The sequence below is a fragment of the Rhipicephalus microplus genome, unplaced genomic scaffold (genome assembly GCF_043290135.1).
Source record: "Rhipicephalus microplus isolate Deutch F79 unplaced genomic scaffold, USDA_Rmic scaffold_290, whole genome shotgun sequence".
Taxonomy (NCBI): domain Eukaryota; kingdom Metazoa; phylum Arthropoda; class Arachnida; order Ixodida; family Ixodidae; genus Rhipicephalus; species Rhipicephalus microplus.
Window position 1 is genome coordinate 115,001 of NW_027464860.1, and position 12,500 is coordinate 127,500.

General features: G+C 60.9%; 2 non-coding genes across 2 annotated transcripts; both read right to left on the bottom strand.

The window, feature by feature from the left end:
• Positions 1-647: 647 nt before the first annotated feature.
• LOC142793176 (5.8S ribosomal RNA) lies at positions 648-800 on the bottom strand. The gene has a single exon (XR_012891494.1). It is a non-coding gene; the product is annotated as a 5.8S ribosomal RNA (ribosomal RNA).
• Positions 801-2,519: 1,719 nt separating this feature from the next.
• Positions 2,520-4,334, bottom strand: LOC142793185 (small subunit ribosomal RNA). Its single transcript, XR_012891502.1, has one exon. It is a non-coding gene; the product is annotated as a small subunit ribosomal RNA (ribosomal RNA).
• Between the last annotated feature and the right edge of the window lie 8,166 nt (positions 4,335-12,500).

A 12,500-nucleotide genomic window follows, 5' to 3' on the forward strand; every position in this document is an offset into this window, starting at 1 on the left:
TTCGCCAACTCGTGCGGGAGACTTTTTCCGCTTCGCGGCAAGTCGTCGCGCCGTGCTCTCCGCATCAACCGCGTACGCAGCGAACCGCAAACGTCGGGCGCAGCCTCCTCACCTCCCTGCGCTTTGCGCGCGAACGTTCCCTGTTCGCGCGGCAAAGCCTGGAGGAGGCACGGCCCCGCAGCGTGTTCGAGCGCCCGGTCTACGGGACACCCTGCTTACTTCGAGGGCAACAAGCGCAACGCAAGGCTGCGATCTCGCGCACTTTGCGCACGGCTGGAGAAGCTTTGCTGGCCGGCTTTCGCTCCTCGTGTTTACCGTGCGTTAAAGTTGCGCGTCCGTGGCTCTCGCAGCTCTTGCGCGCCCGGTCGCAGAGAGGAGTACGCAACCTCGACCGCACTTTCCCTGCAGGCTTCCTTCCGACTCGAAGTCCTGCGGCGGTCTCAACGAGGTGCCACATCCTCAATGCAGTCGGTCGCCCCCGTTTCGGTTGGGCTCTGGCACGACGGTCGCCACCGTCTCGCCCTTGAGTGGCCGCTGTTGGCGCTCGCTGTGAGGTGTTCAGCGTGCTGTCCGTGTTGCCGACGCGGTCAAAACGAGTCGACGGCTCACGTTCCCTTGTGCGCCGAAGGCTCTCTTGATATGTGATCCGACCCTCAGACAGACGAAGCCAAGGGAAGACCCAAGGCCGCAATGTGCGTTCAAAGAATCAGTGCTCAGTGTGTCCTGCAATTCACACCAAGTCTCGCAGCTGGCTGCGTTCTTCATCGACCCGAGAACCGAGTGATCCACCGCTTAGAGTCGTGAAAAAGTGTTTGTTCAATTCCGTACAGTCAAAACCAAACGTTTCTGGCACTCGGCCAAACAGTGGCCAAGAAGGGCGCTTTTCAGCGCACGCTTGGACTCCAAAACTCTGCCGCGCCTTTTTCGGCTGCCGCAAATCGAGCAAACGGTGTGTTTCGGACGGCGTTTCGCTTCCGCTACTTGCGAGTGCTTTCGTGGTCCACCCCTCTATAAATACTCGGGAGGCGTCGAAGCCGGTTCTCCAAGCCGGACCCGTAGGTATCGTTGTGTGCTCGCTCTCATTGGCCCGCCTAACCAGAAAATGCCTGCGGTACACCCATTTGGATAAGAGTGCACGCAGATGCGGGCCTCGACGGCTACACATTTCCTCGGGCGGCCGCCTCCCGGCCTCCGTGGAGCGCGGGATGCACGGTCCCATCGACAAGCCTCTCCCGTTTTTACCGTGGCGTCGCGGTTCACCACGGCGGGCGGGTCGGTCTCCTCCGCATAAAAAGGGGGACCCCCGCTTTTTGTTCCACGAAATCGCACAAGCTTTTTTCGCATCCACGGTTTGCCACCGCACACCAAAATGCCGATCCGGCTGCCTACTTTAGCCAACAGGTGGAGCCAGGCGCGCCGTACTTGCGCGGCACTTCCCACGTCCACCGAAGTCGGTGCCAAGGACCACTTTCGGCGCCGGAGCCGCGTACGAGCCTACTCGAGGCGGAAGAACGAAGCCAGCAAGGGCCTGGCCGCAAGTGCGTTCAATTGTCGGGACGTCCAAGTCCCTCGTTCTTCCGTGCTTCCTCTTTCGGCAAGTCGTTGCGGCACCTTCCCAAAGCGCGCAGACCCGCTAATCGCGACGAGCGCGACGTGGCCGTGCCGCCTTTCCCTCGGCAGCAAGCAAAACGCCTGGCAACGTCGACGCTCCCCTAACCGCGATCTCGCACCGTGTTTCGTGTGGCGAATTCAAAAGCCGGCCGGCGCTGCTGCAACCATTACGGTCGGTACGCATACGCCGCGGAGGGCGGGACGGTCATCGGAGCGTGCGGTTCCTCCATCGAGTACTGCGCACCTCGGCCGTCGCATCGCCGTGCCATGACCGGCCGCGCGTCAACGCGAACCGGTGCCAGCGAGATCCCTCGCCTGCAAGAACCGACCGGCAGCCTCCGTCACCCGAGGACGCGGAGGCGCTTGCCGCGGACGGCGGGACGGTATGCACTGGTGCACAGCGGACCCGTCACATCGCCAGTTCCTTGACCGACCGCCGACGCTTGTGCCGTTCCTCTCGTACTTGGCAGTCGCCGCGCGATTGTCGGGTCTCGTTCTTGCACGCTCGAACGGTCGGGAGGGCACTCGGCTGGCGTTTCGGGAACGCGCAGCCTCGCCTTCTACCGACGTAACCACGACTCGCCGTTCGCGCTCCGCCGCTCCTGTTTACAGTACTAGGCGGTCCCGCAGCGGTCGGGTCGCGCATTTCGAGCGCTTCGAGCCACGGTGCAGTGGCGGGTCGAAAGCCGACCTATGAGTGCGTTGCGCCGTTTGTACCCGCGTCCGCCACCTGGCCGACCGTCCAAGGTCGCGGTGTTGGCGTCCGCTGGGCGCAACAATTTGTCACGGGGTGCCGCTCCACATTCAGGCAGCCCCGTGGGGAAAAGCCGACCCCGCGTCCAAACGGGGTCAGCGGCAGAAAGTGTCGGGCGCAGACGCAGCTGAGGCGCTCACCCTTCACAATCCGTTAATGATCCTTCCGCAGGTTCACCTACGGAAACCTTGTTACGACTTTTACTTCCTCTAAATGATCAAGTTTGGTCATCTTTCCAACAGACCGGCGCAACCGAAAGGCCGCGCCGGACATCGGTCCGAAGACCTCACTAAATCATTCAATCGGTAGTAGCGACGGGCGGTGTGTACAAAGGGCAGGGACGTAATCAACGCGAGCTTATGACTCGCGCTTACTGGGAATTCCTCGTTCAAGGGGAACAATTGCAAGCCCCTATCCCAATCACGAAAGAAGTTCCACGGGTTACCCAGTCTTTTCAGACAGGGATAAAGACACGCTGCTTCCTTCAGTGTAGCGCGCGTGCGGCCCCGGACATCTAAGGGCATCACAGACCTGTTATTGCTCTGTTTCGTGCGGCTAGGAGCCGCTTGTCCCTCTAAGAAGGTTGTAAGGTGCTGGGAACCCCGCACCTATTTAATAGGCTAGAGTCTCGTTCGTTATCGGAATTAACCAGACAAATCGCTCCACCAACTAAGAACGGCCATGCACCACCATCCACCGAATCAAGAAAGAGCTCTCAATCTGTCAATCCTCCCAGTGTCCGGGCCGGGTAAGTTTTCCCGTGTTGAGTCAAATTAAGCCGCAGGCTCCACTCCTGGTGGTGCCCTTCCGTCAATTCCTTTAAGTTTCAGCTTTGCAACCATACTTCCCCCGGAACCCAAATACTTTGGTTTCCCGGAAGCTGCCCGCCGAGTCATTTGAGTAACTCAGGCGGATCGCTGGTTGGCATCGTTTATGGTCAGAACTAGGGCGGTATCTGATCGCCTTCGAACCTCTGACTTTCGTTCTTGATCAATGAAAACATTCTTGGCAAATGCTTTCGCAGTAGTTCGTCTTGCGACGGTCCAAGAATTTCACCTCTAGCGCCGCAATACGAATGCCCCCGTCCGTCCCTCTTAATCATTACCTCGTATTCCAAAAACCAACAGAACAGAAACGAGGTCTTGTTCTATTATTCCATGCAAGTTTATTCAGGCGACTCGCCTGCGTTGAGCACTCTAATTTTTTCAAAGTAAAAGCACCGGCCATCTCGAGGCACACAATGAAGTGCACCAAGAAAGAACCGGCATGATGTTCAGTCCGAGCCGTCGCATCGGGTAGATGCACTACTCGTCTGGAACTGAGATCCAACTACGAGCTTTTTAACCGCAGCAGCTTTAGTATACGCTATTGGAGCTGGAATTACCGCGGCTGCTGGCACCAGACTTGCCCTCCAATTGATCCTCGTTAAAGGATTTAGAGTGTACTCATTTCAATTACGGGGCCTCAAAAGAGTCCCGTATTGTTATTTTTCGTCACTACCTCCCCGTGCCGGGAGTGGGTAATTTGCGCGCCTGCTGCCTTCCTTGGATGTGGTAGCCGTTTCTCAGGCTCCCTCTCCGGAATCGAACCCTGATTCTCCGTTACCCGTAACAACCATGGTAAGCAAGTAACCTACCATCGAAAGTTGATAAGGCAGACACTTGAAAGAAACGTCGCCGGCTCGTGGCCATGCGATCAGCACAAAGTTATCCAGAGTCACCACACAATACGGGCCGAAACCCGATCGATCTTGGTCTAATAAAAGCACCCGTTACCCAAAGGGCTCCAGGCTCACTGCATGTATTAGCTCTAGAATTGCCACAGTTATCCAAGTAGGAAGAAACGATCTAAGGAACCATAACTGATTTAATGAGCCATTCGCGGTTTCGCCTTATTTCGGCATGTACTTAGACATGCATGGCTTAATCTTTGAGACAAGCATATGATTACTGGCAGGATCAACCAGGTAATCGTTCGACTGCGCGTCCGTCCTCGCCCTCGGCGGGCCGGACGCAGTCTGTGTGCGGCGGAGGCCACCTTCAGGCGCCCCAACACGCTTATTTTGCACTCCGAGATGACGGCGTTCGAGCTCGCTACGGCACAACCTTCCCGAAAGACGAGTGGGAGCCGTGCGGCAAGAAGCACGTTCATGCTCGCTCTTTTTCGTTGCATCGACTCGGTCGCGCCGTGCGGGTTGCCCAAGCCCGCTGCACTGTCGGTGGACCGGCCGGAACTAGCAACGGAGCCGAGACTGCAAAGCCGCCAGACGACGGGTCACGCCCGCGTCTTCGGCGCTTTCGCATCTGAATCGCCCGAGGACGACACGGAACACACCTCGATATCGTGGTAAAACGGCACCGTCCGACAACCAGCCCCTAACGCATCAAGCGGATGAGGCTGCAGACGACTGCCGTGGATTCCCCTGGAGCAGACCCGAGGACACGCTTGACGAGGCCGAAGCCCGCCGCATATCAGACACCCGGTCGCTTTCGCGTACGCCGCTCACGAGAACCCCCACATAATAGCAGCGATAAGTACCCAGACCTCCTTGGGCCCTAATACGAGCGTACTCGAGAAAATTTCACCGCGGGTGTGCCCCGAAACGTGTGGCATGTTGAGCGTGCCACAAGTCTACGTCGCTCTCAAACCCGCCGAGGTCGTAGAATTTGCGACCCTACTCACGAAATTCCCACCGAGGATACGGCCGCAAACGTACCGCACCTTGGGTAGGCCACGAGTTTGTGCAACACTACGCTGACGGCACAGCACCGAGGTCGTGCGCGCACGCACGGGAAAATTCCGCCGCGGTTTCTGCCGAAAACGTGAGGCACCACGACTCTCCGCAAGTTCGCGTCGACTGCGAAAGACCGAAGTCGTGAACGACGTGTCCGCTACTCGCCGCCGACACGCTGGACACCAAACGTACAACGACTCGACGGCGTCGTAGAGGCCCACGACGCGGTTTTCCTTAACGACGTCTCGGCGTGGCACCGACAGGTTAGAACGGCCGACCAACGTTCCCTGTCCGCCGTTCGGCTCAGTCGAAGGGCTCGGCGACTTCGGCAACGCTGCGAAGCCGCACGGTGACGCACGCCATGTCCCCATTTTTTTTTTCTTTCTGCGTCTGCCGGGGTGCCCCTATAATAGCAGCGATAAGCACCCAGACCGCCGTGGGTCGCTCGCCCCGGCTGACGTGGTTTTTCGTACTCCTGCGGCGGTCGCCGTCAAGCACGTCCAAATACGCTACTTTCGTGGGCGCATTCACGCTCTTTCGCTTCGCCGGAGTGCCAGCACTCACTCTGCCAAAAACGGCGAACATCCGAGCGGCGGTTCCCACTTTTGCGTCGGCGTCGCAAACCCCGCCCCGGCAGACGAGGTTTGCCGTACTCGTGCGACGGTGGCCGGCGGGCACGTCGAAAGACGCCGATATCGTGCGCGAATTGGCGCACCTTGGCTTCACCGGAGTGCCGCCACTGACTCCTCCAAAAACGGCGAAGATCCGAGCGGCGCTTCCCACTTTCGCATCGGCGTCCCGAACTCCGCCCCGGCTGACGCGGTTTACCGTACTCGTGCGACGGTCGCCGGCGAGCACGTGGAAAGACGCCGATATCGTGCCCGAATCGGCTCCGTTCGGCTTCGCCGGAGTGCCAGCACTGGCTCGGCGAAAGACGACGAACATCCGAGCGACGGTTCTCACTATTGCGTACGCGTCGCAAACCCCGCCCCGGCAGACGCACTTTGCCGTACTCGTGCGACGGTCGCCGGCGAGCACGTAGAAAGACGCCGATATCGTGCCGGAATCGGCCCCGTTTGGCTTCGCCGGAGTGCCAGCACTCACTCGGCCACAAACGGCGAACATCCGAGCGGCGGTTCCCACTTAGCCGTCGGCGTCCCGAACTCCGCCCCGGCAGACGCGGTTGCCGAGCTCGTGCGACTAGCGACCGCGAAGCCGTCTCGCGACGCCGCTTTCGTGCGCGGCTCCCACTGCGACCTGGGTCACCCGAGGTCGACGAGCAAAAAAGAATGTCGAAAAAAATTTTTTTTTTTTTTGCGTCTGCCGGGGTGCCCCTATAATAGCAGCGATAAGCACCCAGACCGCCATGGGTCGCTCGCCCCGGCTGACGTGGTTTTTCGTTTTCCTGCGGTGGTCGTCGTCAAGCACGTCCAAACACGCCACTTTCGTGGGCGCATTCGCGCTCTTTCGCTTCGCCGGAGTGCCAGCACTCACTCTGCCAAAAACGGCGAACATCCGAGCGGCGGTTCCCACTTTTGCGTCGGCGTCGCAAACCCCGCCCCGGCAGACGAGGTTTGCCGTACTTGTGCGACGGTGGCCGGCGGGCACGTCGAAAGACGCCGATATCGTGCGCGAATTGGCGCACCTTGGCTTCACCGGAGTGCCGCCACTGACTCCTCCAAAAACGGCGAAGATCCGAGCGGCGCTTCCCACTTTCGCATCGGCGTCCCGAACTCCGCCCCGGCTGACGCGGTTTACCGTACTCGTGCGACGGTCGCCGGCGAGCACGTGGAAAGACGCCGATATCGTGCCCGAATCGGCTCCGTTCGGCTTCGCCGGATTGCCAGCACTGGCTCGGCGAAAGACGACGAACATCCGAGCGACGGTTCTCACTATTGCGTACGCGTCGCAAACCCCGCCCCGGCAGACGCACTTTGCCGTACTCGTGCGACGGTCGCCGGCGAGCACGTAGAAAGACGCCGATATCGTGCCGGAATCGGCCCCGTTTGGCTTCGCCGGAGTGCCAGCACTCACTCGGCCACAAACGGCGAACATCCGAGCGGCGGTTCCCACTTAGCCGTCGGCGTCCCGAACTCCGCCCCGGCAGACGCGGTTGCCGAGCTCGTGCGACTAGCGACCGCGAAGCCGTCTCGCGACGCCGCTTTCGTGCGCGGCTCCCACTGCGACCTGGGTCACCCGAGGTCGACGAGCAAAAAAGAATGTCGAAAAAAATTTTTTTTTTTTTTTTTGCGTCTGCCGGGGTGCCCCTATAATAGCAGCGATAAGCACCCAGACCGCCATGGGTCGCTCGCCCCGGCTGACGTGGTTTTTCGTTTTCCTGCGGTGGTCGTCGTCAAGCACGTCCAAACACGCCACTTTCGTGGGCGCATTCGCGCTCTTTCGCTTCGCCGGAGTGCCAGCACTCACTCTGCCAAAAACGGCGAACATCCTAGTGGCGGTTCCCACTTTTGCGTCGGCGTCGCCAACCCCGCCCCGGCATACGCGGTTTGCCGTACTCGTGCGGCGGTGGCCGGCGGGCACGTCGAAAGACACCGATATCGTGCGCGAGTCGATGCTTCTTGGTCTCGCAGGAGGGCCGCCACTCACTCCTGCAAAAACGGCGAAGATCCGAGCGGCGCTTCCCACTTTTTCGTCGGCGTCGCAAACCTCGCCCCGGCAGACGCGCTTTGCCGTACTCGTGCGACGGTCGCCGGCGAGCACGTCGAAATACGCCGATATCGTGCCCGAATCGGCCCCGTTTCGCTTCGCCGGAGTGCCAGCACTCGCTCGGCCAAAGACGACGAACATCCGAGCGACGGTTCCCACTATTGCGTACGCGTCGCGAACCCCGCCCCGGCAGACGCGGTTTGCCGTACTCGTGCGGCGGTGGCCGGCGGGCACGTCGAAAGACGCCGATATCGTGCACGAATTGGCGCTCCTTGGCTTCACCGGAGTGCCAGCACTCACTCGGCCAAAAACGGCGAACATCCGAGCAGCGGTACCCACTTAGCCGTCGGCATCCCGAACTCCGCGCCGGCTGACGCGGTTGCCGAGCTCGTGCGACTAGCGACCGCGAACGCGTCTCGCGACGCCGCTTTCGTGCGCGGCTCCCATTGCGACCTGGGTTACCCGAGCTCGACCAGCAAAAAAGAAGGTCGAAAATTTTTTTTTTTTTTCTGCGTCTGCCGGGGTGCCCCTATAATAGCAGCGATAAGCACCCAGACCGCCGTGTGTCGCTCGCCCCGGCTGACGTGGTTTTTCGTACTCCTGCAGCGGTCGCCGTCACGCACGTCCAAATACGCCACTTTCGTGGGCGCATTCGCGCTCTTTCGCGTCGCCGGAGTGCCAGCACTCACTCTGCCAAAAACGGCCAACATCCGAGCGGCGGTTCCCACTTTTGCGTCGGCGTCGTAAACCCCGCCCCGGCAGACGCGGTTTGCCCTACTCGTGCGACGGTCGCCGGCGAGCGCGTCGAAAGACGCCGATATCGTGCGCTAATTGGCGCTCCTTGGCTTCTCCGGAGTGCCGCCACTCACTCCTCCAAAAACGGCGAAGATCCGAGCGGCGTTCTCCACTTTCGCATCGGCGTCCCGAACTCCGCCCGGGCTGACGCGGTTTACCGTACTCGTGCGACGGTCGCCGGCGGGCACGTCGAAAGACGCCGATATCGTGCCGTAATCGGCCCCGTTTGGCTTCGCCCGTGTGCCAGCACTCACTCGGCCAAAAACGGCGAACATCCGAGCAGCGTTTCCCACTTTCGCATCGGCGTCCCGAAGCCCGCCCCGGCAGACGCGGTTTGCCCTACTCGAGCGACGGTCGCCGGCGATCACGTCGAAAGGCGCCGAATTCGTGCACGAATCGATGCTTCTTGGTCTCGCAGGAGGGCCGCCACTCACTCCTGCAAAAACGGCGAAGATCCGAGTTGCGCTTCCCACTTTTTCGTCGGCGTCCCGAACTACGCCCCGGCTGACGCGGTTTACCGTACTCGTGCGACGGTCGCCGGCGGGCACTTCAAAATACGCCGATTTCGTGGGCGCATTCACGCTGTTTCGCTTCCCCGGAGTGCCAACACTCACTCTGCCGAAAGCGGCGATCATCCGAGCGGCGGTTCCCACTTTTGCGTCGGCTTCGCAAACGGCGCCCCGGCAGACGCGCTCGTGCGACGTACTCGTGCGACGGTCGCCGGCGAGCACGTCGAAAGACGCCGATATCGTGCTCGAATCGACCCCGTTTCGCTTCGCCGGAGTGCTGCCAGTCACGGCGCAGAAAACGGCGAACAAGTGTTTTTTTTTTTTTTTTCCTAGAATTTGTGTTATAGAAGGCACATTTGATATCGGACGATAATTTTCAACTTTATCACGCGCACCGATTTTCGTGTAGAGGTTTGCAAGTTTATGGGAATTTCTCCACTTGGAATAATGCGATTTAGTAGTACTACGAGAACTTCATGGATGTACTCAAGGGTACGGGGCAAGTCAGTTACGTCAACACCTGCAGATTTTTTACACTTCAAACTGAAAATTGTTGGTTGTGAGTCCTCGTGTGATATTAAAGGCCGATTCGCTAACACATAGAACAAAGAAAGAAAGGAAGAAAAAACGCCCGCGCTCGCTCAAGAAACCTGGGTTCGCAACAAGTGGCAACAACAAGCAACCGAGCGAGTGCGCCAAAACCCGTGGCGGCCGAACAAACGCGAAGTCCCAACCGCGTCAGCCGGGGCGGCACGGGACAGGAAAAATCACTTCAGCCGGGGCGGCGGGGCACCGAATAAACCTCGTCACCTCGTCGCAGGATAAAAGAGGAAACAAAAAGTCTAAACAGCGTCTGCTGGAGCGAATGCGTAATAAAACAACAACAACAACAAAAAAAAAAAAACACCCGCGCTCAAGAAGTCTGCAATCACCACAAAAGGCGACTGTGACCGAGCAGCGTCAGCCGGGGCCGTGCGGAAACGGAAAAACCGCGACTACCGGGGCGTCGAGGCACCGAAAAATCCACTTCAGCCGCGGCGAAAAAAAAAAACAAAAAGAAAGACGGAGGGGGGGGGGGGGGGAACCACGTCTGCCGGGGCGAAGGAAAAAAAAAAACGCGTCTGCCGGGGCGAGCCCGGGTGCGGCACCACCGGGAAAACTGTGGCAAACAGACATGGCGATCGAGTGAGTGGGCCGCCAGCCAGGCTCAGCCAAAAAGTGCAAAGTCCGAACTGCGTCAGCCGGGGCGGCAAAAACCACGTCAGCCGGGGCGGCGCAAAAAACCGCGTCTGCCGGGGCGGCACGAAACCGCGTCAGCCGGGGCGGCGCGAAAACTGCGTCAGCCGGGGCGAAAGAAAAAAAAAAAAAAAACGCGTCTGCCGGGGCGAGCCCGGGTGCGGCACCACCGGGAAAACTGTGGCAAACAGACATGGCGATCGAGTGAGTGGGCCGCCAGCCAGGCACAGCCGAAAAGTGCAAAGTCCGAACCGTGTCAGCCGGGGCGGCAAAAAACCGCGTCAGCCGGGGCGGCGCAAAAAACCGCGTCTGCCGGGGCGGCACGAAACCGCGTCAGCCGGGGCGGCGCGAAAACTGCGTCAGCCGGGGCGAGCCCGGGTGCGGCACCACCGGGAAAACTGTGGCAAACAGACATGGCGATCGAGTGAGTGGGCCGCCAGCCAGGCTCAGCCAAAAAGTGCCAAGTCCGAACTGCGTCAGCCGGGGCGGCAAAAAACCGCGTCAGCCGGGGCGGCGCAAAAAACCGCGTCTGCCGGGGCGGCGCGAAAACCGCGTCTGCCGGGGCGGCGCGAAAACTGCGTCAGCCGGGGCGAAAGAAAAAAAAAACGCGTCTGCCGGGGCGAGCCCGGGTGCGGCACCACCGGGAAAACTGTGGCAAACAGACATGGCGATCGAGTGAGTGGGCCGCCAGCAAGGCTCAGCCAAAAAGTGCTAAGTCCGAACTGCGTCAGCTGGGGCGGCAAAAAACCGCGTCTGCCGGGGCGGCACGAAACCGCGTCAGCCGGGGCGGCGCGAAAACCGCGTCTGCCGGGGCGGCACGAAACCGCGTCAGCCGGGGCGGCGCGAAAACTGCGTCAGCCGGGGCGAGCCCGGGTGCGGCACCACCGGGAAAACTGTGGCAAACAGACATGGCGATCGAGTGAGTGGGCCGCCAGCCAGGCACAGCCGAAAAGTGCTAAGTCCGAACTGCGTCAGCCGGGGCGGCAAAAACCGCGTCAGCCGGGGCGGCGCGAAAACCGCGTCTGCCGGGGCGGCACGAAACCGCGTCAGCCGGGGCGGCGCGAAAACTGCGTCAGCCGGGGCGAGCCCGGGTGCGGCACCACCGGGAAAACTGTGGCTAACAGACATGGCGATCGAGTGAGTGGGCCACCAGCCAGGCTCAGCCAAAAAGTGCTAAGTCCGAACTGCGTCAGCCGGGGCGGCAAAAACCGCGTCAGCCGGGGCGGCGCAAAAAACCGCGTCTGCCGGGGCGGCACGAAACCGCGTCAGCCGGGGCGGCGCGAAAACTGCGTCAGCCGGGGCGAAAGAAAAAAAAAAAACGCGTCTGCCGGGGCGAGCCCGGGTGCGGCACCACCGGGAAAACTGTGGCAAACAGACATGGCGATCGAGTGAGTGGGCCGCCAGCCAGGCACAGCCGAAAAGTGCCAAGTCCGAACTGCGTCAGCCGGGGCGGCAAAAAACCGCGTCAGCCGGGGCGGCGCAAAAAACCGCGTCTGCCGGGGCGGCACGAAACCGCGTCAGCCGGGGCGGCGCGAAAACTGCGTCAGCCGGGGCGAGCCCGGGTGCGGCACCACCGGGAAAACTGTGGCAAACAGACATGGCGATCGAGTGAGTGGGCCGCCAGCCAGGCTCAGCCAAAAAGTGCCAAGTCCGAACTGCGTCAGCCGGGGCGGCGCAAAAAACCGCGTCTGCCGGGGCGGCGCGAAAACCGCGTCTGCCGGGGCGGCGCGAAAACTGCGTCAGCCGGGGCGAAAGAAAAAAAAAACGCGTCTGCCGGGGCGAGCCCGGGTGCGGCACCACCGGGAAAACTGTGGCAAACAGACATGGCGATCGAGTGAGTGGGCCGCCAGCAAGGCTCAGCCAAAAAGTGCCAAGTCCGAACTGCGTCAGCCGGGGCGGCAAAAAACCGCGTCTGCCGGGGCGGCACGAAACCGCGTCAGCCGGGGCGGCGCGAAAACCGCGTCTGCCGGGGCGGCACGAAACCGCGTCAGCCGGGGCGAGCCCGGGTGCGGCACCACCGGGAAAACTGTGGCAAACAGACATGGCGATCGAGTGAGTGGGCCGCCAGCCAGGCACAGCCGAAAAGTGCTAAGTCCGAACTGCGTCAGCCGGGGCGGCAAAAACCGCGTCAGCCGGGGCGGCGCAAAAACCGCGTCTGCCGGGGCGAATGCAAAAAAAACAAAGAAAAAAGCCC